Genomic DNA, 26381 nt, shown 5'->3' with positions numbered 1-26381 from the left:
ACAATTACTGGTCAGCTTTTCATATTTTACTGCCAGCTATTTGCTCTGTGTATTTATTACAGCCAGCTTCTTTGCACTTATATTTTGTGTTAGAACTATTTCCTTTTCATACTTTACAGCCAGACAACTTTATTTGCACTTATATTTCGTGTGTTGGAACTATTTCATTTCCCTTGTCAGATTCTGCAGACAATTACTGGTCAGCTTTTCATACTTTACAGCCAGCAGTGCCAAGCACATATGTTTTGTTTTTGAACTATTTGCCTATGCTTTTCATTTATTGCAGCCAGGGTGTGTGTGTGTGTTTCCTACTTTACAGTAGGCACTTATATTTTGTGTTCGAACTATTTGCATATGCTTTTCATTTATTTGGTCTAAGCAGTGCTGCTTATGCCAAATCAGTTTGTGTTGTTAGTAGCACAACAGGTAGAATGCTTGCTTTTGATGCAGAAGGCTGTGGGTTCTACTGCTTTTCATTTATTACAGCCAGGGTGTGTTTGTGTGTGTGTGTGTGTGTGTGTGTGTGTGTGTGTGTGTGTGTGTGTGTGTGTGTGTGTAAGTAAACTTTTATGTTCTGAATTGGGCAGTTTTGTCATTATTGGCTCATGCATTTTGTTTCATTGCCTACTGGAAAAATAATTTAAATTGCGCTTTAAGTGTCTGTGTAAATGGGGTGAAATTGCCAGGTAATGGGACATTGGAATGTCTGCAAGGGGTCAGTGGTGCCATATTTTGGTTGTCTGTTCTTCAGTTTGCATTTGAAAGTTCATAGCCCACAATTCCATTGGAGTGGGTGGGGTTATGTAATTATGTATGCAAATTATATGTTAATCAGTTTACAGATTTGTACCTATTTTTCATGGGCCTTGTCCAGATTTTTGATGTTTCCAGGTTGAGAGGTATGACTGAATGAGAAGACATTATTTCATTCTTAACATGGATTCCTGAATTTTTAGACTTGAAAGAGGGACTTTTATTTGGAATTGAAAGGGCACATAGAACATTGAGGAAACCTGCTTCTAACTCAGCAAATACTCCACCTAGATTGATAGTTATAAATTTTCTTTCATTTCTGGACAAGGAACTAATATTAAAATCTGCTTGGAGAAAATCACCCTTAAACAACAATCAAGCCTGATAAGGTCTGACAATGATTATTCTTCCAGAATACTAGAACAAATGAAAAAAGTCTGGCCAATAATAAAACTGTTGAAACAAAACAATATTAAAGCACAGCTGGCCTTTCCAGCCAAGATAAAAATAATTTTTGCCAATGAGATGAGAACCTTTTATGACTTAGAAGAAGCTACTATATTCATCAAAAACAACAACATAGTATCTAGCCCAGACGAAATGGAATGGATGACCCCCACTCTTAAAAGAATAAAAGAAACAAATCCTTGGACTGATGCTAGAAAGAAGAAACAAAAAACTGATTCCAAGATAGCTGTCCCAAAAAATATAACTCTTACAACTACATCTCACAAAGTATCAACTGATATGATACATCACTAACCATCTGTTTTTATTAAAAAAAAAGGAGGGTTTCTTAAACAACTGAGAAACAGTAATGATTTATTCAGAATGCTCAGAGTCCAGTAATTCTTCACAAACAAAGGTAGGTCAAGATCAGTTGCTATTTACATTATATACAAGCCAAACAAAGCAACATATAATATAAACATAGAAGTTTCTATTCCCCTACTTGAACTCAGTGAATACTTAACTTGTTCATTTTTCATTGTTTTTACTTATAATAATTTAATTAATTAATTAATTAAACTACTTCAACAAGGTACCATTCATCAGAGCTCAGATTCAAATGTAACAAATTAACATCATATATAATAGCAGTAACAGCAGAGTGTTTTGAAATTCTGTCATGGTGATTAATGCCTTCTTCAGTTAAAGTATGACTTAGAAATATCATGTATATCCTAGTTAAATAATAGTAGCAAGCTCTTAGTACAAATGTTATCATTATTCTGTCTAAACATAGTTAATGTCAATTATGGCAGGAATCACAGTTGTTTGATCAATCCTGATATGGTGTGCATGGATGCAGCTGTGTCGGGAAGCTAGTACAGATGTCATTATTATTCTGTCTAAACATAGTTACTATCAATTATGGCAGGTATCATAACTTTGAGTGCTGTTTGATCAATCCTGATATGGTGAGTGTGGATGCAGCCGTGTCAGGCAGCTAGTACAAATGTCATTATCATTCTGTATAAACATAGTTAATATCACTTATGGCAGATATCCTAGCTTCGAGTGCTGTTTGATTAAGCCTGACATTGTGTGTGGATGTAGCTGTGTCTGGCAACTGTTGTATGTTGACGTTTCCTTCCCCGGTAAGCTGTGGGTTGCGGCTTGTGATCAAGGTTTACTGATACTTATGTATTAGGAAGAGATATTTGGTGTTTTAGCCTGGATCCAAGGGAAGGGGGTGGATAAAACTGTGATTTGGGATATTTTGGCAGAGAATAGTTTGTTTATACATCTGCTGAGGGAGAAGTGGGAAGGCTTGAAGAATGTAACCAAATAAACAGAGTTTCAATGCAGAAAAAAAATGATAACCACTAAACGCACTGCTGGAGAAAAAGTCAAATGCTGGATTCCCAAACCGTATCCAAAACTTTATTGTATAACAAGCAACATAAACCATAAAATGCTTAACGAATCACTGCATTTTTCATCTATTACACAGACTTCATCAGACAAACAGATAATTACATTCCTTTTATACTATCAATTATGTTTGAATTGTCCAATAGCTTTTGTTTGTTTCAACTCATTAATATATAAACATACCTTTCTAAATGCTGGCAATCATAATGAACGTAAACATGGATTTCAGCAAATTACTAACATCACTTCTTTCCTTTATATACCCTGTACTTTCTCCAAACAATAAACATCTGGATCTTGTCGATCCCACCAAAGGTTCACTCTGATAAAATATATATAAAACCACATCCGTGAGACATGATATGATTAAATAAAAACACTCATTATAAATATACACTGTGTCAACCACTGTGTAAACCCTATGTAAACACTACCCCGAAGTGGACAACAATGTTATTGCAACCAAAAAACACTTCATACAAAACCAGACTAGATGCAAATGCAGGAAGTCCACACACAACATTAATCTAAATGTGTATGGAATGTATAATAAATATTAATTATAAATTATATATGAAATAATAAATAAATATATTATATAAAAACGTAATAAAATACATTAAATATATATTGTAAAATCACATAAATGAGACATATAATATTTTATTTGATGGCTTGAGATTATATTTATAATCTAGCTGCCCTCATTTTGAGAACGGGAAAGTTTTGGATACGGTTTGGGAATCCAGCGTTTGACTTTTTCTCCAGCAGTGCGTTTAGTGGTTATCAGGTTTTTTTTCGCACTGAAACTCTGTTTATTTGGTTACTAGTTTGATGGAGGTGGAGGAGAGTTTATCACCAGCTGGTCGGACCGGAAACATGCACAAGGCTGATGAACTACTGTTGCTTATCGGGCTCACCCAGTTGGTACAAATTTTGACCCCCTTGTGTGTTTTGCTCACGCAGCATCAGAGAGAGGGGTCTACACCGGGAAATCAGTATGCATATTTTAACAATGTTAATAATGCATCGATTAAAGATGCTGGGTCCACTGACCAAGGTAGTTTGACTAATTTGAGTCAAACGGAGGGCAGAATTGCTAGACCTGATGGTGTGGACAGTTTTCCAAGGTTGCTGGTAGACAAAGAATGTGGTATCCTGCAGAGTGGCTGGAATAGCGCTAATGAGAGTGCACAACAGACTGTGTTTTTGCAAGGTGACTTTTCAAATAACCTGCCAAATTTAAATGTATGGCTGAAGCAAAAAATTGTTTTAATGAAACTAACATTGGGAAAAATGATTCTAGTTTATCTTATGCTGGCAATTTACATAAATTAAATGATTTGTTATTCAAATATAAAGCACTAGATATGGACAATGCCTATCTGAAGGAATGTATACAGCTTAAAATTGTACCCAAGGGTTTACGTGTTTGGAAGTTTCCAAACAATGTTAAAGAAGGGACAGAATTTTATGATGTGTTAATTGATATGTTCGATGCTTGGGGTTTTGACCTAATGAAAGCAATTATTAGAAATAATGAGTATGAAATGAGTGCTTTGATGGAACAAATTGATTGTATTAATGGGAAAATTATTAACTATCTTTTATTTACTGTGGATGAAGAGAAAAATAAATATTTAGATTTCAGGAAGCAAATATATAATAAATGTGTTAGAATCCTTAACAGGAAAAAAAGAAAAATTATCAGTGATAAATTTTAGTATGAACATCATACACAGTACCCTAAACCAAGAATCATGTTTAATTATATCACTGATGTACATTCAGGTAGTGATAAGGAAAGACAAGATGTGTTGGATTATGGAAATGAAGAGGTCTATCATGAAAATGTACAAAAAAGATATGACCCTTTAGAGTATCCACCCCTCCAGAGATCAGAGAGGATCAAGAATCAACTAAATGGGAATTATCAGCAGAACGGATGGAGGGGGAGGAGATAATATGCCATTCAGATTCAACGAGCGTTGAATCTAACATAAATGATAGCGTAGAACATGTCGTTTGGACTCGTGACAATTTTAATATTTTTAATTATACTGATTTGGAAATAAATGATACATATTTTAAATTGTTTTCCAAAGGTTTAAATTTCGTCCCTAGAACAAAAAGTGACATTAGTCGACTTATTATTGATTTAAAAATGTTTATTAGAAAGATCAATTTAGAATTATTGCATGACGGTATACCAAATGGGAATGATGAGTCTACATTGTTAAAAAGAAGTGGTGTTTGGAATCTACCTATACACCCACAGTTAAAAAACTTAGACAATCTTGTGGAAAATTAACTGAGACAAGCAATTAAGAAAAATAGATTTGTATTGAACCTCTCCCCAGTAGAAAAAGCTTAATGCAAAAATTAAAAGAAAATGTAAATTTGAGGGTTATGAAACCCGATAAAGGTGGTGGTATTGTCTTGATGAAAAATATTATATATAAAGCTAAAATGTTAGAAATTCTACAAGATGAGTCAAAATACGAGTGTATCTCTAAAAATGAGATTCATATAGGTTATAGGAAGATATAGTTAGCCTTATATGACTTATTTTTGAATGGATTTATAGAGAAAGAAATGTTTGAATTTTTACATAACACTAAGCCAAAAATACCTTCAATTTTCAGTATTCCAAAAGTTCATAAAGATATTTTAAATCCACCACTGCGCCCGATTGTAGCAGCTGAAGGTTCTGTTATTTCACCATTGGCTAGATATGCAGTTGTAAAATTAAAAAAGTTGATGAGTGGAGAATCCTTCATAAAAGATTCTTGGAAATTTTTGAGAAACATTAAAAATGATTTGTTTCAAGAACAACTTATATTTATAACTATAGATGTGGTAGACCTGTTTGGATCTATATCGCATGATATAGGCTTGGAGTGGTTCGAAGAAGCAATGAGATCTACTGGTGAGTTAAATGATAAAGAAGTGCATACATGTTTGAATTTGATGGAGATGGTTTTAAAATATAATTATATATTTTTCCAAGGAGAGTATTATCATCAATCTAGTGGGGTGGCGATGGGGGCAAGATATGCCCCCTTATATGCCAATATGGTTTTGAATACATGGGAAAGGAAATATATTTACAATAGTATTTATGGGAATAGTTGGTTGTTATACAAGTGTTTCTTAGATGATATAGTCATTTTTGGCAAGACAGCAAAGAAAGGCTAGATGAATTTATATATTATATAAATAACATATTTTTTAAAATTTACCTATGAGATTGGTTCAAATGAAATGAATTATTTAGATGTAAAATTAATAAACAATATCAATTCATTTAGGTCAAAAGTATATAGAAAGAAAACATATTCTAATTCATATTTACATTTTAGTAGTGGACACCCTCTACATCAGAAAAAAGTATCATAAAAGGTCAATTTGTCAGAATTTGTAGGATGACATCTAGTGATGAAGATTTCTATGAAGAATGTGAATTTTTATCTAAATTGTTCACAGAAAGAGGGTACCCTATAGAACTAGGTAATGTAATAAAAAAATAAGTTATTAAAGGATGAAAAGATAGATTTGAACCGATACTAGGAAAGGAATTGTTAACCATAGAGGATAGAGGAATAAATAACACTTCAGATATATCACACCTTAAAAATGATAGTGATAATACTTATGTAAGTGCATTTATTACTGATTTCAGTGGGGATTCAGGAGTGATTTATAATGTACTTACTAAAGAATAGAATAAATTTACAAGTTTAACAGACTTGAAGTTAGAACACAAGGAACCGTTAAAAATTATATATAGGAGGGGGTGAAATATTAAAGATTGTTTTATGGTACAGAATAAAGTTTATAAGAAAACTAAAAAATTAAGAGGCACATACCCATGTGGGATGTGCACTCAATGTCCATTGGCTAATAAAGAATGTATTTATATTGACTCTAGGGGGAGAGAAATTATAAGTAGGACACATAGTACTTGTGAGGCCAATGGAGTCATATATATTGCAATATGTGAAATATGCACAGGATTTTATGTTGGAAAAACTGAAAGGAAAATAAGGAGGAGAATCTACAAACATATGAATGATATTAAGAATAAAAAAGAAAGTAATGCTTTATATAGGCATAATATTATTTTCCCCCTAGCGAAATACAAATTTTTCATCATTGAGGAAGTTTTGAAGGATGAAAGGGGTGGTATGTGGGAAACAAAAAGTGAATACCGTGAATTATAATGGCAAATTATATTAGAAGCAAATAAATATCCAGGTATAAATGACGGTATTTCCCTCGCACCCATTTTCAAAATGAGGGCAGCTAAATTATAAATATAATCTCAAGCCATCAAATAAAATATTATATATGTCTCATTTATGTGATTTTTACAATATATATTTAATGTATTTTATTATGGTTTTATATAATAATATATTTATTTATTATTTCATATATAATTTATAATTAATATTTATTATACAGTTCATACACATTTAGATTAATTTTATGTGTTGACTTCCTGCATTTGCATCTAGTCTGGTTTTGTATGAAGTGTTTTTTGGTTGCAATAACATTGTTGTCCACTTGGGGGTAGTGTTTACATAGGGTTTACACAGTGGTTGACACAGTGTATATTTATTTATAATGAGTGTTTTTATTTAATCATATTTGAGTCTCATGGATGTGGTTTTATATATATTTTATCAAATTGAACCTTTGGTGGGATCGACAAGATCCAGATGTTTATTGTTTGGAGAAAGTACAGGGTATACAAAGGAAAGAAATCATGTTAGTAATTTGTTGAAATCCATGTTTACGTTCATTATGATTGCCAGCATTTAGAGAGGTATGTTTATATATTAATGAGTTGAAACAAACAAAAGCTATTGGACAATTCAAACATAATTGATAGTATAAAAGGAATGTAATTAATTATCTGTTTGTCTGATGAAGTCTGTGCAATAGATAAAAAATGCGGTGATCTGTTAAGCATTTTATGGTTTATGTTGCTTGTTATACAATAAAGTTTTGGATACGGTTTAGGAATCCGGCATTTGACTTTTTCTCCAGCAGTGTGTTTAGTGGTTAAGGCTTGAAGAATGTGTTATGATGGCTTGTTGGGAGTTTTTTTTTTTTTTTTTTTCATCTGTTTGCTCTCCATTCTTTTCCTGGCTGCTGCCTCACCGAAAGGGAGGGAATTTAGGCTTGAAGTTGAAGTGAAGTGAAGCTTTGCTTCAGGTGCATTGTGAGCCTCTGGAATGCAGTACACAGATACACTAACAGAAACAGACGCTCCCAGGTTGCTACAGTAATGGAGTCAGAGTGATGATAATGCGTAATGGCTCTGAGGACCTTCCAAGATGATTCCCGGAAGTGTTTTTGGTTTTAAAAATAAATTTTATATATATATATATATATATATATATATACAATTTATTTTTAAAACTAAAAACACTTCCGGGAATCATCTTGGAAGGTCCTCAGAGCCATTACGCATTATCATCACTCTGACTCCATTACTGTAGCAACCTGGGAGCGTCTGTTTATATAAATATATATAAAAGGGCTGTTTTAAACCACATGCACACATATTGATGGTCGCCCAACACTTTGTTTAGCTCATTAAGTTGATTCTTGATAAAAAAAAAAAATAATAATAAGCTCAATTTTATATTGAAAATGTATTTTGGTCCAAACACATTAAGGACTTACATAAGAGTGGAAGTCCGAGTTATTGTGGAAGACTAAGAGCACTTGCTCTTGTGCAGAACCATTTGCAGTGGTCTGGGAGGTGAGCTTGCTCGGACGTGTTGGGTATATTGGGATAGTTGATTCTAGGGGTGTTTGGGGTTGCCAGGAAGTGCTAGAGGACCATCAGATTTCCTTCCTGGAAATATCTTTAGGAATGGAAGGTGTGTTGAGTGGTTCACTGGCAGAGTGGCCACTGCATGCAACAGGCTTGTAAAATGGAACAGGACAAATATTGGTTTGGATATTTTAAGAACAGCCTGGAAACACACCACATGAACTAGTGAATGGTATTCTGACAAAACTGGATGGGTATTGTTGCCTGTGCTTGAAGTACTGATATGTGTGTATGTAAGGATGGAAATATATTTATAACAAATACGAAACTAGAAGGGTCTCATAATTAAAAGTCTATGGACTGTATAAACATGCTTGGAAGGAGTTAATAATAAGAATAAGCATTATAGCTTGTGGTCTTTCAAATAACTAAGCAACAGCCGAAAAAAAACACATACACACAATAGTTATGTAATATCTGATTTTAGTAAATCTAGACATAAAATATATGATCATCAAAGATGAAGCAGTCTGCTGAATTTAGATATTAAAGACAGGATTTAATAACATGGGCTTGTGTATAATAACACTACTATCTTAAGTTATCATAAATGGCATACACTACATTGAACATCAAGGGGAAGCATGATGATTTTCTTATATAAGTAAATATGCATAACAAGCCATGTAATTCCTTTAATTTGAATTGTAGTTTTTGTGACCCATCCTGACCACATATAATACTTAAGCGGTTACCAAGGTAACTAATGTTTATACATGCATCACACTGACAAAGTTGTTCAAGAGAAACAATAGAATCCTGAACTTGAAATGTCACAGAATGTAACAATCATATTCTGAACAAATAGTATTAAATTGAGAATCGACACTCAGTTTAATAACATGGGCTTGTGTATAATAACACTACTGTTTTAACTTGTCATAAATGACATACACTATATTGAAAATCAAGGGGAAGCATGATGATTTTCTCATATAAGTAAATGTGCATAGCAAGTCATATAATTGGTTTAACTTGAATTGTGGTTTTGTTACCCATGTTGACCATGCATAATACTTCAGCTGTTACCAAGGTAACTAATGTTTTATACATGACATCAAACTGATAAAGTTGTTCAAGAGAAACAATAGAAGCTTGAACTAGGAATGTCACAGAATGTAACAATCACATTCTGAACAAATAGTATTAAATTGAAAATAATCACTCAGTTTATCCTTTGCTGATTATGCAAACTAGAATGTTGCCATTTAAATATAAAAACCTTCAGTATATGTCATAAAATGGCAATTTATGAATATGGAAAGGGAACTTGTAATCATTAATCACAATAAGTGAATTTGTTGTGTTTAACCTATAATTTCACTCATTTTTATAATAAGAAATGACGGATATGAAAATCCTTATGTGTAGGAAATGGGGGGAAGAGGAATGCACTGGTAATTAAAATGTACTAACTTTCATCAATGTTCACATAAAACAAACTTGATGCTTTAAGTAAGTTAGCAACAAACAAAGTGATTACTCAAATGCTGGCAAACAATGAAATATAACTTCTGATATATCCAGTAAAATACATTGTATTATAAACATTAGGTATAAATATTATTACCATCTGTTTGTATTAAGTAATACATTTTGAAAGACTTCATCAATAAGGGTGAATATGTTAACTGTGTGCTATAATCTTTTACTGAGGTTTTATATATGATACATCCTACTTTACTAGGATTGAATTGCTTGTCATATTATCTTTCATGTAAATATTAATTGCTTATACAATAAGTAGACATTTATATAGTATTAGAATTCTGTCTAACCTACAATAGTACTATATCTGTTCAAAATAAAATAAATATTGCTTATTCCTATTACAAATATTCTCCATATGATAATTCAATTTATGGAGCTCAGATGTTCTGGATTGTCAAGGTATGAGTGATAATCTGATGGACTTTATCCATCACATTGGGTATGATTTTCATTCCATGGCTAGTGCAAATCTTAGATTTATTAACATTTAGTAATTTATTTCACAAAAACATTTTTACTATGCCTGAACAAAACATTACTTTATTGGTAAACACTCAAAGTATAAAACTGATAATTTCCTTTAAAAGCTCAAACATATACTTTATAGTAATCAGAGGAAAATCTTTAATAGTCACAAAAAACAAAAAATACATAGTTAAATAACCTAAGATGGTTTTAGCTTTATTATCTTTAAATACCAATGGCTTACACAATCCTAGCAAGAGATCAAATCTACTGAAATATTAAAAGTGAACAAAGCACAAATTGTCTTCCTTCAAGAAACTCATTTCAAAACAAATGAGAATTACAAATGGAATCCTAAGGAATATATGATATTGGCGCAATCCACTTACAAGACAAATGTGATTAACCAAAAATCATTTATAAGTATATAGATAAAGAAGGCCTTATGGCATTAGTAATAGTTAAATATAATAACAGAATATGGACCCTAGCCAGTCTATACTGGTTCCCAGGCATTGGAACAGGAACTGTTAAAAAACACTTGGATTTCATTTCCAATAATTATAAAGGCAACTTAATATTAGAAGGAGATTTTAACTGTATATCTGATATTTTTGAAACTGCAAATAAAAACTGCTGCATACATCTGCTGTATCAAAAGCTTTAAACAAGTAGGTAAAATAATTTCATCTTGTAAATACTTTCAAATCTAAATAAAATAAATCTTTGTTGTTTTCCCATCAAGATCACAGATTTGGTAACCAACCTAGAATAGATAACATATTTGCTGCCCATGACTTACACTCTAAAATCATTAATTTTTCAATCACTCCCTGCCCCTTTTCAGACCACAATTCATCCATACAAAAACTTCAAAATGTGTACAAACCATTAATATTTAACTCCAGAATTCCAGCATATATAACTAAAATTAAAGAGTTCAAACCCTGGTTATTATCTGAATTACAGTTCTTCTTAGATATTAATTACACCACAGAGATAAATAAAATAACGATATGGGACTCATTAAAAGCTTACATATATGGTAAAACCCTAACCTGGTATAAAAAAAATCAGAGAATGAGATTCTGAATTATTAGATCTACAATCCAAACTTTTGTCAGTAAAAGCTGAAAAAAATCAAAATCATTTGGATATGAAAAAAGAAAGTAGAAGTATTAAACAATAAATACAACAAAATTCTAACACACAAACTAGTTTACCTTTAAAAAAACTAAAAATTAATACTTTGTCCACTTCTCCCAAATATCTAGTTAAATTTATCCAGAAGACTCAAAATACAATCAAAAGCTAATAACATTAAAAGTATTTTCCATGAAAAGAAAGGGAAACAAATCTCGGATATAGGTGACATTCTTAATGCCTATAGAAATCACTATATGGAACATTTCCAAAAAGAAAATATACACTGATCAATTAAATCTAGATGAAAAATGTTCTAATATAAAAAAATACCTGAAAAAATAAAACTAAATCTGCAAGCACCCATATCCTACAAAGAAATTACAGATACAATAAAAGATGGTAAAAATAATAAAGCTTCAGGTATAGATGGCATAATTATGGAAATATATAAACTTTTTCCTTCAAAGATACTATCCCTCTTCCATAAAACTTTATTAGAAATGTATTTACCACCCTCTTGGAGATATTCCTTAGCCACACCAATCCTAAAGGAAAACAAATCCTCAAACCTCTGTACCTCATATAGACCTATATCATTATTAAATAATGACTATAAGACATTTATGGCAATATTAACTAACAGAATGAAAATACCACTATCCAAAACAATAAAGAATGATCAAACTGGATTTATATATCATAGACACACAAATCACAATATTAAAAGGATAATTTCTCTCATAGATTATGTTAATAAAGAAAATAAACACTCATAATTGGCTTAGATATAGAGAAAGCCTTTGTTTCCCTAAATTGGGACTATTTATTCAAAATCCTAATGCTATATGAATTTCCTGCATCCTTTGTTCATCTCCTAAAGAATATATATATATACAAATAATTTAGCGTATGTCAAGTAGGGTCCTTTTACCTCTGAATCTATACATATAACAAAAGGCATTAAACAGGGATGTCCCATGTCACCAATTCTATTTGCTCTGGCTATTGAAATATTGGCAGATTCAATTCGTAACAATATAAAAATCAAAATAATAGATGTTTATGAACAATACAATTCTAAAGTAATATTTGCTGATGGCATATTACTAACATTATCTAATACAAAAGAGACATTAGAAGAATTAGAGATATTAATTGACAAATTTCACATGACTTCAGGACTCCATTTCAATAAATCAAAATCAAAATTTTTATTTTTAAATAAAAAAAGAACTGCAGACTAAGGGGGATCACATCATAGGGAAACAAGAATCTAGCTTAAAATATCTAGGAATTGAATTATGCAAGGATAATAATGAATTAGTCTCCACAAATGACAGTAATATCATCAATACAATTAAAATCTCTGTGGAAAAATGGAACAAAATAATATTAACATTTGAAGACAGACTGCAGTTAATAAAAATGGTTTTACTGCCCAAGATCCTACATATAGCCTTGGCAATACAACTGTTACCAGAAAGGAATATACTTAAAGAAAGAAATTCATGCCTAATAAAATTTTTATGGTTTCCCAAACAAAATAGAATAGCTTTAATATAGCATATCAGACAATGGAAACAGGGAGGATTAAGCTTTCTGGATATAGAAACATATATAAAAGCATCAATATCTAAAACAATCTCAGATTGAATAAGTCCAAATTACTCTGCAAATTGGGAAGAATTACTAACTGTGATATCAATAAATTAATTTGATTTACATAAAAAATTTCAAATAAGAGATAAAAACAATCTGCCATAGCACATATTATATATTAGTATGCATTATAACATAACTAAACCCACTAAAACTCGTATGATTAATTATTACATTGACTCATTTAGGAAAATTATTAATGCAAATATAGATTTAAAAATCTGGTTTGATCTATTAACACCATTTATAGTCACAGAGAACTTTCCACATAAAATATATAGAGAAGTTATTAATTCCTGGGAACAGAAAAGATTTGTTTGTTGGCTCCAATGTATCAAAGAACTAAAAGTTTTAGATATGCAAGTAATAAAAACAACATACAAAATTCCATAACAGGACTTGCTAACTTTACAGAGAATTCTGTCATATTCGCAAGATTTAAGTAGAATAATTAACAATTCTTCACTTAAAGAAATACCTAAATTTACGAAATACATATATAAAATCAAATATAATGGCTTTGATATGGGAAACAGCATTTCAAAATTTTAGAAAATACTGATAAATTATACAACACCCAAAACCTCATATTTGAAATATATAACAAAAGGACATTCAATACAGTTAAATGAAGATATTAAAACAAATATCTTATTATCGATAAAATATACATCCTTTATAAAATACGTGAATGTTTTTAATTGGAAATGCTTGCACAGAGCATTCTTGACCCCAGCTAGAATCAGTAAAATTAGTTCTTCCATAAAAGGAATATGTTGGAGATGTGACCAAGTACACAATGCAAATTGGAACCACATTTTCTTTGATTGTGTTAAAATTAAACCATTTTGGAATGGTATTAATAACTTTCTATAAGCTTTATTTAATAAATCATTTTATTTAACTAAAGCTCTTGTATTATTAAATGTGAATGAAGGTCCTCATTTGAATAGGTCAAATCTGTATCTAGTATGGACTATACTTGCAATTTCAAGGAAGTGTATAACATAAAGATGGAACACAAATACAATACCAACTTTGGAAGACTTCTGCAGCCTACTGAAAACCACAGCATTATTACAAATTAAAATTAAAAAACTAAGAATTTATCCAAAGCCATTTATCAACAACCCTTGGGGAAAAGTCTTATTATTGATTGACACTATACAATAATTAATCAGACACTCTGATAATGGATTGGACATACTTATAAAGTAACTGTATACATTAAGATCTGTTATAGTGTCAGGCTAATGTAAATAGTGTACATAGTTATTTAAGATGTTATGTATAAATACTATGGAATTCATTCAAATGTATTTGAAAAATAAAAAAGTTTTAGAGAAAAAAGAAATGAACGATTTGCTTGGAAACCATAGCACTCCAAAATTTCAAAACAAGACCGCATAAGTCATTGTATACTTTGAGAGACTAAGTGGAGAGCACTGCAGATAGGAAATGTATACTTTTCCCAGAGCACATAAATGCATGAACTACATATAACGGATTACAAACCACACTAACATATGAGAGGTTCTGTCACACATCCACAACTCTGTAGCACCCAGGTCCACCAGGTTCCGCTCGGTATCTAACCAGTGCAGGCACTTAGCCTGCTAAATCAACAGATAACTAATGGATCACAGGCATTGCCCTCCACTTAGAATTTCAAATAAAAGAACTCATTTCTATTTACAATTCGGGTCTCCAGGAGTTCTAACTGCAAAAACCTCCATTTACCTTAGCAGTTACAGGGAGAGCAATTAGTAATGTTGCTACTAGCATTTGGAATGCTTTGCCACAAAATGTGCAAAACTGTGACACTCTTCCAGTATTTCATAAACTATTAAAATTTCACTTTACAGACAAATACAACTGTAGCTGTCTTAGGCATCCCAGTTAAGCTACATCTGCAAATGGTCCACTCTATATGTAGAGACCCTTACACAACTAGCAGTAGCTTTGCCATTTGTTTGCAACTCAGGAACTCATTCCATAACCGATATAACTTTGAAAATCTGTAAACAAGTTTTATTAAGGCACATATTGGAGAAAACTTGTAATTATCACCACCACCACCACAGCTGCTTTCTTTTTGTTCAATTTCTCAGTGATGTATTAGGCAATTTATGCATATTTAGGGTAAATGAAATATTAAGCTAATAAATATGATCACTACTAGATATTCATATAATTTGTTCTTGGTCATGTATATACTACTGAATGTTTGTTGATGACATTGGCATAGGTCATGGCTGAAAATAGTCCAGACTTTGGGATGAACTCATTTTCCCAGTTAGAAAAGGAAGTAAATAAAATAAAAAAAATCTCAAAAATAAACTCACCTTGTTTTAGGTATCACTTTGCAAAATCAAATTGATTGATAGGCTGTGTCAGCTTTTCTTAAGCCCTGTATGGGTTACAGTTCTAGCCAGCACTTTCCTAGAAGGAATCTGCCTCCTCTTTCACTAACATATCTGCAAGTACCTCCACAACCACTATCCATGATAGGACATGGGGCAAATCAGACAAGATTTTAAAATCTGCAACAATACATAATACTCGACCCCTGCACAATTAGGCTGATGAAAATGAGCAGAGAACTTCATAAACTCCTCACTGTCTGGCATCAATATACTCCTGGCATGCCCTTCTACATTTCTCTTTCACTTTAATTTGCAACATGACCATCACTTGCTTTTCAACTCCTTGTCTAAAACATATAAAATTCATCCACATTTAGTGGAGCATCTGAGTAATAATAGTAACATACCTCTAATCTATAACAGCGGGGCTAGAACTACAGCTATCAGCACTCTTTCTTCCATAGAAAGCACATGAAATGCCATACTCTCACATACCATCATATATGCAAGCACACCCCCATAACAGCAGACAGCACAGCCATCCAGTTATCACAAACATATGCAGGTCTACATGCATTTTCAAAAGATTCATATAATAGAATTTCACAAAACACAAGCATTTCACAAATGGACATTTGATTTAAGGGACACCCTCAACATGCATTTAAGCATTCTCATTTGGCCATCTAGCTTACACCCATAAACACACACACAAATATATATATATATATCTATCTATATATATATATATATATATATATATATATATATATATATATATATATATATATATATATATATATACATACACACACACACATGCACGCACACACACACACACACACACACACCCACAAATGATGTATGGGTACATGACAATTCATCTAAGACTTGTTTAGTTTAAACTGAAAATATCTAAAAATTTGAACTAAGACATATTTAGCGTAAAACACATTGTCTGCTCACATTTCATAGAAAAGTGTTGCAGGCAATTAGTATTAATGATGGTGTGGTTTAGGGTGGTAGGAATTACAGGGCAAATTAGTCTAATGCATCATTAGCACTTTGCTATTGCCCACTCACAAGTTTGTGTAGCAATAGTGATTCACTGTGTGTGTGTGGTGTTTTTTCTTTTCGCTGAGTCTGTGCAACCTTGGAGTTATATAGTTTATAATCATAAAATTATTGTATTTTTTGTGTGTGTATATGAGAGCTGCTCAAAAACATCTACAGTGAAGCCAGAAGCCACAAAGAAAAACATACAAAAAGAAACATCATTAAAACTGAACCATATTGACACAAATAACTTTACAATAAAGAAATATGAAAGGATAAAATATTGTTACAGGGTACATACCTCCTTGCAGCTCCCATGTAGGGAGGCAAGCTCCACAACACCCCAAACTATGGACAGATAGATAGATAGATAGATAGATAGATAGATAGATAGATAGATAGATAGATAGATAGATAAAGGGAGTAGATTTCTCTCATATTTGTGCAACTATGGTGTTGCTATATATCAACTCCAGAATTGCACAACGATACAGATGGTGACAGGATAAATCTCTCAAAAATCACTGCTGGTGAATATTTAGAAACCCCACCAGAAGTAAATACCATTCAAATACAACAATTGCAGACAAGATATGTAACAACATATATTTAAATTAAAATAGGTTCCTCAACTATGAGCCAATGCCCACCCCAGCTGCTCTTCAAGTGAAAAGAAAAAAATTAAAAAAACAAGCTCTTCACTGTAATAAATTAACCACTTAAAATGTATAACTGGCTTACTACAGTTAGATGTATGAGCCCCCCCCCCTCAGCTTTTCCACTGAACAGCAAAAAAAAAAAAAAGATGGTCCTTCTCCACCAACTAGGTAGCCAGATGCATGACATGCCCCCTCTTCCTGCCCAGCCATTCAGGTCCCATTTCTGTGCCCTGTTCCCAACCCTCCTTCAACATAATTTTAAACTTTATCCAAGTGTTTGCTACAACAAACAGTTGCTACAGTTAATACACTGCCTGCACAGAGCACTACAGATCATCTACTTTAGTTAAGGAAAATAAAATTGTTTTAAACTATAGCAAACTGCTTCCTACAAATGTAGCAAACAGTTGTTACAGTTTAGACCCTAATGCAAAAAACGGAACACCAAGTGGGTAAGGTACCTCCAAACAAAAGTGAAGACAGTCCAAAAATGAAGAATGAATGATACTCCACGACAATCGAAGCAGACCCACAAAATAGAAAACTAAAAACTTTTTATTTCACAGAATAAAGTAAGCGCTTTCACGTTTCCATGAATGCTTCATCAGACTTTCAAGTACATTATATATTTAAAAGCAGGACACCAGGAATTTCCCATAATGTTTTTGATAAGTGCCATGGGATCTTTTACATTCACCCGGACTACCACCAACTTAGGCAGACAGGGCCTCAGTTTAATGTATCATCTAAGGACAGAACACTAAAGCATGTATCACCCCCCCCCCCATGCTGCAGTATCTGGAAAAATAATCAAAACTGTCTGGTATGGAAATAGATCCTACACCCTTCTACGCCATTAATCCAGTATGCCGTAGGTGTTCTAAGTATGTGATAGTAATCTTTATAAATAATTCATGAATGATTTTAATTAGAATGTCATTATCCTGTGCTTCTAAAGCTGAATTTTATTTCTAAACCTTATTGCCACAAATTCATAAGTCACTTTTACTTTTTTCTGTCAGTGATGCTCTCTTTGTTTTTCATTTCCACCTTAGCTGTTCTGAACCAGTCATGAAGCTCTAATCTAAAAATGTCCCACCAAGTGAAAGCTGACATGGACAATACTGGATTGAGTAATATGAACCTATAGATGTCCTTTATAAATTGTCTAGTAGCCATGTCTTAAACAGGGCATAGGGATATTAGGACTTATGTCTAGAAACTCATAGGGCACCAAACCATTATCTAACCTGCTAGGTGAGTGCGGGACAGGGTGTCCATGTATCTACAGGCTGTTGTGGTGCTTTTGTGGCCCATTCCTTAAATGTCAATCAGGCCCTACAGTTTGATCTAATTTATTATTATGTTTGAGTCTTTAGGTTATTTCCATAACAATGGGTTGATTTTTCCAAGGATGAATTCAACTCAACATTAAAGTACCCCTTTATTTTTAGTGGGTTATAGCCTTCATTTACAAATTCAGATTATGGATGACCCAGGAATGCTAGCCAATACTATCCATTCTGAAAAGGCATAACACATTTCTCTGCCCATAACCCATCCTTATGATTGCAATTTTTATATCTTCCTTTTACCCACAAGCTGTAATGGCAAAGCATCAAAGGGTGAGCTTGGTTTGTCACAATTTGAAACAGCCAGGAGAGGTAAAAGGCTAGCTTTGTTTTTTGAATAAATGCTACTTCAACCGTGTTAAACTAGAGATACTGAGACACAATGCATCTTTTCTGAGATGCATTTAATCTGCGGATATTTATCGTTATGTAACATGAGCTATAACCAGAACAAAGCCCTGGTACCGCTATGAACATGCTTGAAAGAGAAGAAGTGAGGCACAATTATTTCAATAAATCAAAAACACCAAAAACCATTGGTAACAAAACGAGGAAAGAAGAAAAAAACTTTCAGCAACAACACTAATAACCATAGAGCTGGCCATTCTAAACTAAGATACGATCGCATTAAATAAACACAAAAAACAATCTGCAGATAGTGCAGTTATGTGGTAGAATATTAACTAAAACAAACAGAGGTTCTGACATGCTGACTTAACTTAATGTAATATATTATCAATGTGTACTCTGAACTAAATTTCCAGCAAAAACACTACAGAGTACCACAGTAAAACCTTCTTGAAATCAGTGACAAATATTAGGAAGAAAAATTAAAAAACATCTGTTAAAGTCACAGGTTGTCTGGTAGCATATAATCAGTGTGGTTGATATGCACACAACTAGACAAAATCTATCAATTGGTCCTGAGTATTCCTAAAACCACATAATCATTCTTATAGTGCATATGACAATCATAAATTCATAGGTATATACTATGCTAATGACCACCAGACCCTTTACAAATCTAGTTACCCAACCCATCCCACTTGCGTCCTTTTGTAACATGGGCATCTATTTGGAGGGATATGTTAGTTAGGAGGTTGCTAAAGATTTAGTGTGGGGGGTATGGGTCCAGATAGGGAGTGAATTTTCAATTTCACATTCAGTGGTCAAGATTACATTTGAATGGGATTAGGAATGGACTCTGCCTCACATGAATGGAGAGCTTGTTCCAGAGTGTGGGGATCATTTGAGACACATAGCTGTCTCACCAGATATGCTCTACTTATGTTACAAGGAAAGATTAAATTCATGGATCTAGAGTTTCTGGTGCTGTTCATTTGCAGATGTGCAAAAGGTCGTTCAGGGCAGGATCTGGGGATGCCTTATATGGTAGGCATACATTGCTTCTCAGTAACCTTTAGGTGATGGAGTACAGAGCTAGGGCTTTATGACAATCTGTATAGGACAATGTGTTAATACCCTGGATTATTTTGGTGAAGAACCTCTGTGGCCATTTCAGCTGTTGCATATGCCTGTCAGGTAAATGCCAAAGGGTGCATTGTACAAACCGATGGGTCTGATAAGGGCTGAGTAAAGTGGTACTATTACTTCCTTGGACCTGGATGCCATACCATTGCTTATAAGTTGGGAGACATTGAATGATATCCTTACTACCTTGGCTACATGTTGGTCAAAGACCAGACTGGTGTCTACAAATGTTCCCAGATCCCTAACTATTTGGTCAGCTCTTAGGGGTATCTTATTGATGGAGTAATTAACCTGGGTGAACTTTTTCCAAAAAGGCACTATGGTGTACTTCTTGGCACTGAATTTTAATACATGGCTTTGACACTGTCATTTGTCTGTGTAAGCCCCTATTGCAGCATATTATGGTCATGGGGGATCACTCCTAGTTTGGAGTCATCTGAAAACTTGGTGAGCCAGAGGCCCTTGACATTAGCCTTGACCTCCAAGAAGTAGATGTCAATCAGGAGCAGGCCTAATACTGAGTGGGGGATGAGATTAGAGTTGAATTTGCCAGCCAACAGATTCACTATGTCTCTCTGGGAGGTTACGGTAGCTCCATTACTAACAGTTCAGCACACTGATGTGTGTTACCTTTAAGGTTTGCGACATAGCTGTAGAAGTCCATGTCATTGTCCTCAGCCTGAGAGGCTGTGCTGATCTTATAACTGGCCTTGTTGTATTTAGTTAGTACTCTTTAGTATCCTCTTTAGTTTAATTAGGAGCTCTTCTCATTATGAGAGTTGCTGTTCATGATTTTGGCCAATACTTTTATCATTTTGTTACCTACCCTGTTATGGTTAGGATTCCACCAGTAGAGTTTGTTTTTGGGGCTTGTTTCAGGCTTACTTCTGGTAAGCACAGCACTATGCAGCCCACTATACAGCCCTTTACATGGTTATACAGGGTTTCAGTGAACAATGGCACATAGATTGCTGAGAACTCAAGGTTCGGAGGGGCATTGGATTTTGACAAACTGTCACTTGATAGGATGTAGTTTGCTTTAGAATAGTTCATAACTATTAAAGGTTTTGGTCTGTTTTCCATATTGATTTTTATTTTGAAGAAGACAGCTTTATGATCCAACTTCCCCAGTAAGGATGTGACACAGGCAGGGTGGGGGTGCACCATTCTCCCATATTGGTGAGTACTAGGTCCAGCATGTTTGAACCAATGCATGAAGTGTGCATTAGCTGGTCACGGGTATTTGTGCTAAAGTCCAGAAAATGTTGTGCCTGCAAGTTAGAGGCATGTTTCCCAGTCTGTTGAGGGATAGCTGATATCTCCCATGAATAGGATATTAGGCAGGATGGTGAGTGCCTCCAGTAGGTTTAGGTATGAGTTATGGTATTCCTATGGCATAACTGGTGACTTGTAGCTTGCTAGTCTAGAGTAAGGGACTTTATATCTATGGTAATTTTTATGTAGTTGAGCTCCAGGGCATCATTCGGTTTAACCATCCTAGAGAAACACTGAAGTCCTGCACTCCCAGAATAATTTCTGTGGCTTTAAATCATGTCTCAATAACAGCAAAGATGTCTATATTCCCCAGAGTGAAGAGAACTCATGGAGTGTGGAGTTTCTTGTTAAATCTCCTAGCACGGAGCAGTAACCCCTTTAAGTCCCTTTGGGTTTTATTTGAGAAGTCGGTAGTTTTGCCAATTTGGCATTGCTTAAAAAGGTGTAAAGAGGGGGGATAAAGTTTTAGCCAATATTTGTAAAACCAGGGGGGATGGACACAGACCATCCTTGTCAATGCAGTATGGCCTACTAACCATGTCCTCCCATGCTGATAAATATCGAATCCCCCTTGACTGACATCAGAAACTAAGCCAATTGTTTTTACTGTGGGATCATCCTTGGTGAAGGTAGAATGCTGCCCAATGCGAGGCACATATCTGTCTCATACACATATTCTGAGATGTCCATAATTTCTGTCTTCATATAGTGCAGTGAGGTATGTCTCACATCATTTACACTAACATGCGCTATAACAGAATCATACTGGTACCTGTTGTAATTTGACTAGACTGCATGCAAAACCAAGTGGATCCTGGCTCCATACAAGCCACTAACTATTACCTTCTCCTTGTCCAATCTGATGAGTGGGCATCTGTGTATCCTACAGTGGAACCCCCTATGATAAGAATCATTGGTCAAGTATTCGCTTGCCTTATGGGCTTCATTCTTGGTGGTCCATTGGATGTACGCATATGTTTGGTGTTGCTTTTGTTGAGTACATTAGAGATTGCTGATGATGGGTATTGCCATTTGTAGGCTTAGGAGGTCTTTGAGGTTTGTGAAGACTTCTTTTTAAAGCCTCAACATAAGCTGGTCTCTGTTTTCCACAAAAGCACTAGACTCCAAACGACAGCAGTACTCCCAAAGACTTTATTCAAGTGAAGAATAAAACATGAAGCATGTAAAAAGTACTGACAAGTACTAAAACCTAAGACTGTAAACGTCCAAAAACAAAACTGTAGAAAAACAAGTAAATGTTGAGCGCTTTTCGTCCGGATCCTATCCGGACTTCTTCAAACAGTCAATCTTAAAATGCAATTTAAATAACCTCTCCTTGTAATACTGACCTATCAGGTCCCAATAATCAAAATTTAAAACGTTTTAAAGCCGTAGTTACCATCACTCATGTGAGTGTAATTAAAACTATTTAAAATCCAGTAAATAAAATATCTACCAATAATCTAAACATATTTTACATCAGTTCCTTCTAATAATGTAATACACATTGTCAGTAGTTAGATCGGCAACCTATAAAGCTACTGTGAATGGTATCTACTATTAAATAAATAACAACTAATAATTAAGCTTAATTTGGTTAATAAAGTGCTCCGATTACTTGTAAACTTGATGTTGTACGTTCGAAAAACAGTTTTAAACCACCAAACATCAATTCATGAAGTGTTGTAAATTGTCTACTGTATTCATATAAAATTCTAGCAATCTTGTTTGTTCACATACAAAACCACTACTATATTATGGGAATCCTTACAAACAACTATTCTTATTTAAACCAGAGCTGATGAAATGTTAGCCTATGCCTAAGGCCGGCTATGAGTAAAACAGTAGTGGTCATGTTCAATAACGAAGTGTAAGTGCAAGAAATCAAATCCAAAAACTTATTTTTGCCTAAATGACAGTTGATACAGTAGAAACACTTTTCAAACAAGGGCAAGGATGCTAAGCTCTGCGGAATGAGGACAGAGCCATGCAAACATGCCAAATTTATAGCAAGGGAAAATAACTGAAATCTAACTTTGGCCAATAAATGACTACACTTTGAGCACTTCTAGAGCACTTCCCAAATCAAAGAAACAGGCAAACACCATCTCCTACAAGATAGATAATCTGGTTCTCAATGTAAAAACACGGCAAAAAGGAACCATCAACTGTAATGTAACAGCAAAAGGACTTATTATTGACAAGAGCTCTCTACAGCAAGATGATTTAGCATGTTTAAGAAGTTCATTTGTAATGCTGACACTTAGTTTGGCTACAAAGTGTATGTTGTTGCAAGATATCTAGTTAGCCATAGAACTTAACTGTTCGGTCAGCTCCTTTACCTAGCTTGGTCACTTGACTACTTTCAAATAATGCATGCAGCAGTATTTATAAGGCAATTTAAAGTGGGAGGATACGACAGTTAAAAATAAATACAGTGTAAAACCAGTGCTTATTTCAGATGCAGTCTTAAAACATACTGCGCTTAAAAAGTAGTACATATGTAAATGAATGTTGCATTTCTTCTGTGGTGATAGTAATTGCGTGGACATATTATAGAAGAGGTAGACATTAAAACCTAACTAATGAAGAGGAGGAGTATTAGGGGATAGATAACGTGCCATGCACTTTATATCAGCTGTTCATAACTAAACACCATCATAAAGAACATATATATTAAAATTAAGGAATACAATGCATGTTCATTAATATAGCAGAACAGTAAGGTATGCTGAAGGAGCCAAAGAAATACATATCAAATGCCACTGGGAGTGACTTGAAGTCATCGTGATTTAATTTTAAGGTATGATTCATTCCAAAAACTTGGGCTGTATTCACAAATTGATTTTTAATTAAAGCCCAGTAGAAAACAAGATGAGGCATCCTTATTCTAACCACTAAACCAAAGGGTAAGACAGTCCCACAGACAAACCATTCAGTAACAACTGCAAGAAAGACGCAGCCTAGCTAGAATTTTCACTGTGTGATACCTTAAACCTCCTGTAATAGGTGTCCATGGGATATATGCAAATGAACCCTTAAGGACATCAAGTGTTTCAACAATATGGCTTCTGAATGCCCATGACTTTTTTACTTTTAAGTCTTTATACCTACATTCAAGCCAATATAGCCAAACCACACTATCTATGGACATATATGTTTGGAATTTCTGTTGACCTCATCAGCACACCATAAGTATATAGCTCGGCAATACTTCAGAAACACAAGCTCTTTAAACCCAGCTAATGCCCACAGACATTAAGGTGTCTGCAAATTATCCCAACTAATATCCAAACCAAAGGGTAAAAAAGTCACATAGACAAACTGTTCAGTAAAAAACTTCAAGAAAAATCCAGCCAAGCTAGAGTTTTTACTGTGTAATAACTTAGTCCTCCTGTAAAGCAAGTTGATTCAAAACACTAGAGAGAGTTTTGTTTGTGTCTTTCGGCTTTTCCCGGTTAGGGGTCGCCACAGCAGAACTCAGGTCTGCTAATGATTGGCAGTAGATTTTTACGTGCTGGCTTGCCGGGCCTAACGCACAACCTTCAATGAAGGAATGCCCATTCATGCATGTTGCCACACAGAAGATGCTCTAACTGAGAATCGAACGGGCAACATCTAACTGTAAGGTGACAACGCTACCGCAGCACCACCACCACAGTATTCTAAACACTAGAGGGAGTACATTTTGATATAATAGAATCAACTTGTTTTATGGCATACTAAATAAAGATAAAATAAAACTCATCACTGTGACAGTATAATGTAAATATAATCTGATATTCAAAACCTATTCTCCAAGTACCTTAGAAAGAAATATTATTTTTATACTGATGGAAATGGATTGTCAGCTGGAGTACCTGTCAAAATAGGGATGGCAAAGAATATAACATTTTCATCAAGACAATAAAAGAGTATCGCTGAGTGTAGTTTAAGTATTTTTACACTTATTTTAGGTGAATTATTTTGTAAACTCATTATAATTCAAAATCTTCCAATAGATCAGCAATTCTTATTGACAAGTATGTTTAAATTAGCTCTAACAAAATGTTCAAGCTTGTTGCCTTTTTGTTGTGAAATGAACATAGAATTCTGTGTGAACTTAATTAGTTTTAAATCTGCTCACTGTATAACCAACTAGAGTCTTTGAGCACAGATTTACCTTCTGCAAATCTTATACATTCAATATTTTAAATAAACATATATAACTGTACAAAATAAAGCTTGTTATAAAGTTTAAATAATGATTTCATAAATCTGTCCTGTTGAAAATTGTACTGCTTTAAAAATCAACTTGGCTGTTAAGATTTGAGACAAGACTACAAAATAATGAAATAACTAAAATATAAAATAAAGGAGTAGGTGTTATAGCGGGGTATATGTTCAGTAAACTACATTATTCAGATGAGGTTCTATGTTAACTGAATTATCTAACAATGACTAGTGAAACCTTCACATGATATCATGCCTGTCCTATTCTCTAGCTACAAAATGGCATGATCCTATAATTGTGCCTACCTTCTTGTGTGCTCTTTGTTAATTCATCTGTCTCAGTGGGTGCATTGTTCTGCAATTCCATTCCAGGCTATATTCCATCCCTTTACATCAGCATGAAGGCATCTGATATAAACTCAGCTTTGAGCCCCTGGGTAATGAAGTTCACTTCAAAAAGAAATAAGATTCCCTTCATCTTCAGACAAAAACAGGTTCTGACGAACAGGGATGATTAAAATATCTAATGAAATCAATGGCAATCTTCTAGAGTATGTTTATGAAGGCTATAAGTAGCATTTCACAAATGCAGCATTTTATTCATAGTTGTGATATAAAATTGGATATTCAGAAACTCAGTTTTAATGCACTGTTGACATAAATCCATTACAATACCACTGTACTGCTTGCTTCTGATGCCAGTGTGTTGCAAAATATAAAGCAGTTA

Source organism: Protopterus annectens, chromosome 14.part0 (assembly GCF_019279795.1).
Source record: "Protopterus annectens isolate FY-2018-M chromosome 14.part0, PAN1.0, whole genome shotgun sequence".
Classification (NCBI taxonomy): Eukaryota; Metazoa; Chordata; order Ceratodontiformes; family Protopteridae; genus Protopterus; species Protopterus annectens.
The sequence above is the reverse complement of the archived record's forward strand: the minus strand, read 5'-3'. Positions refer to the sequence as shown.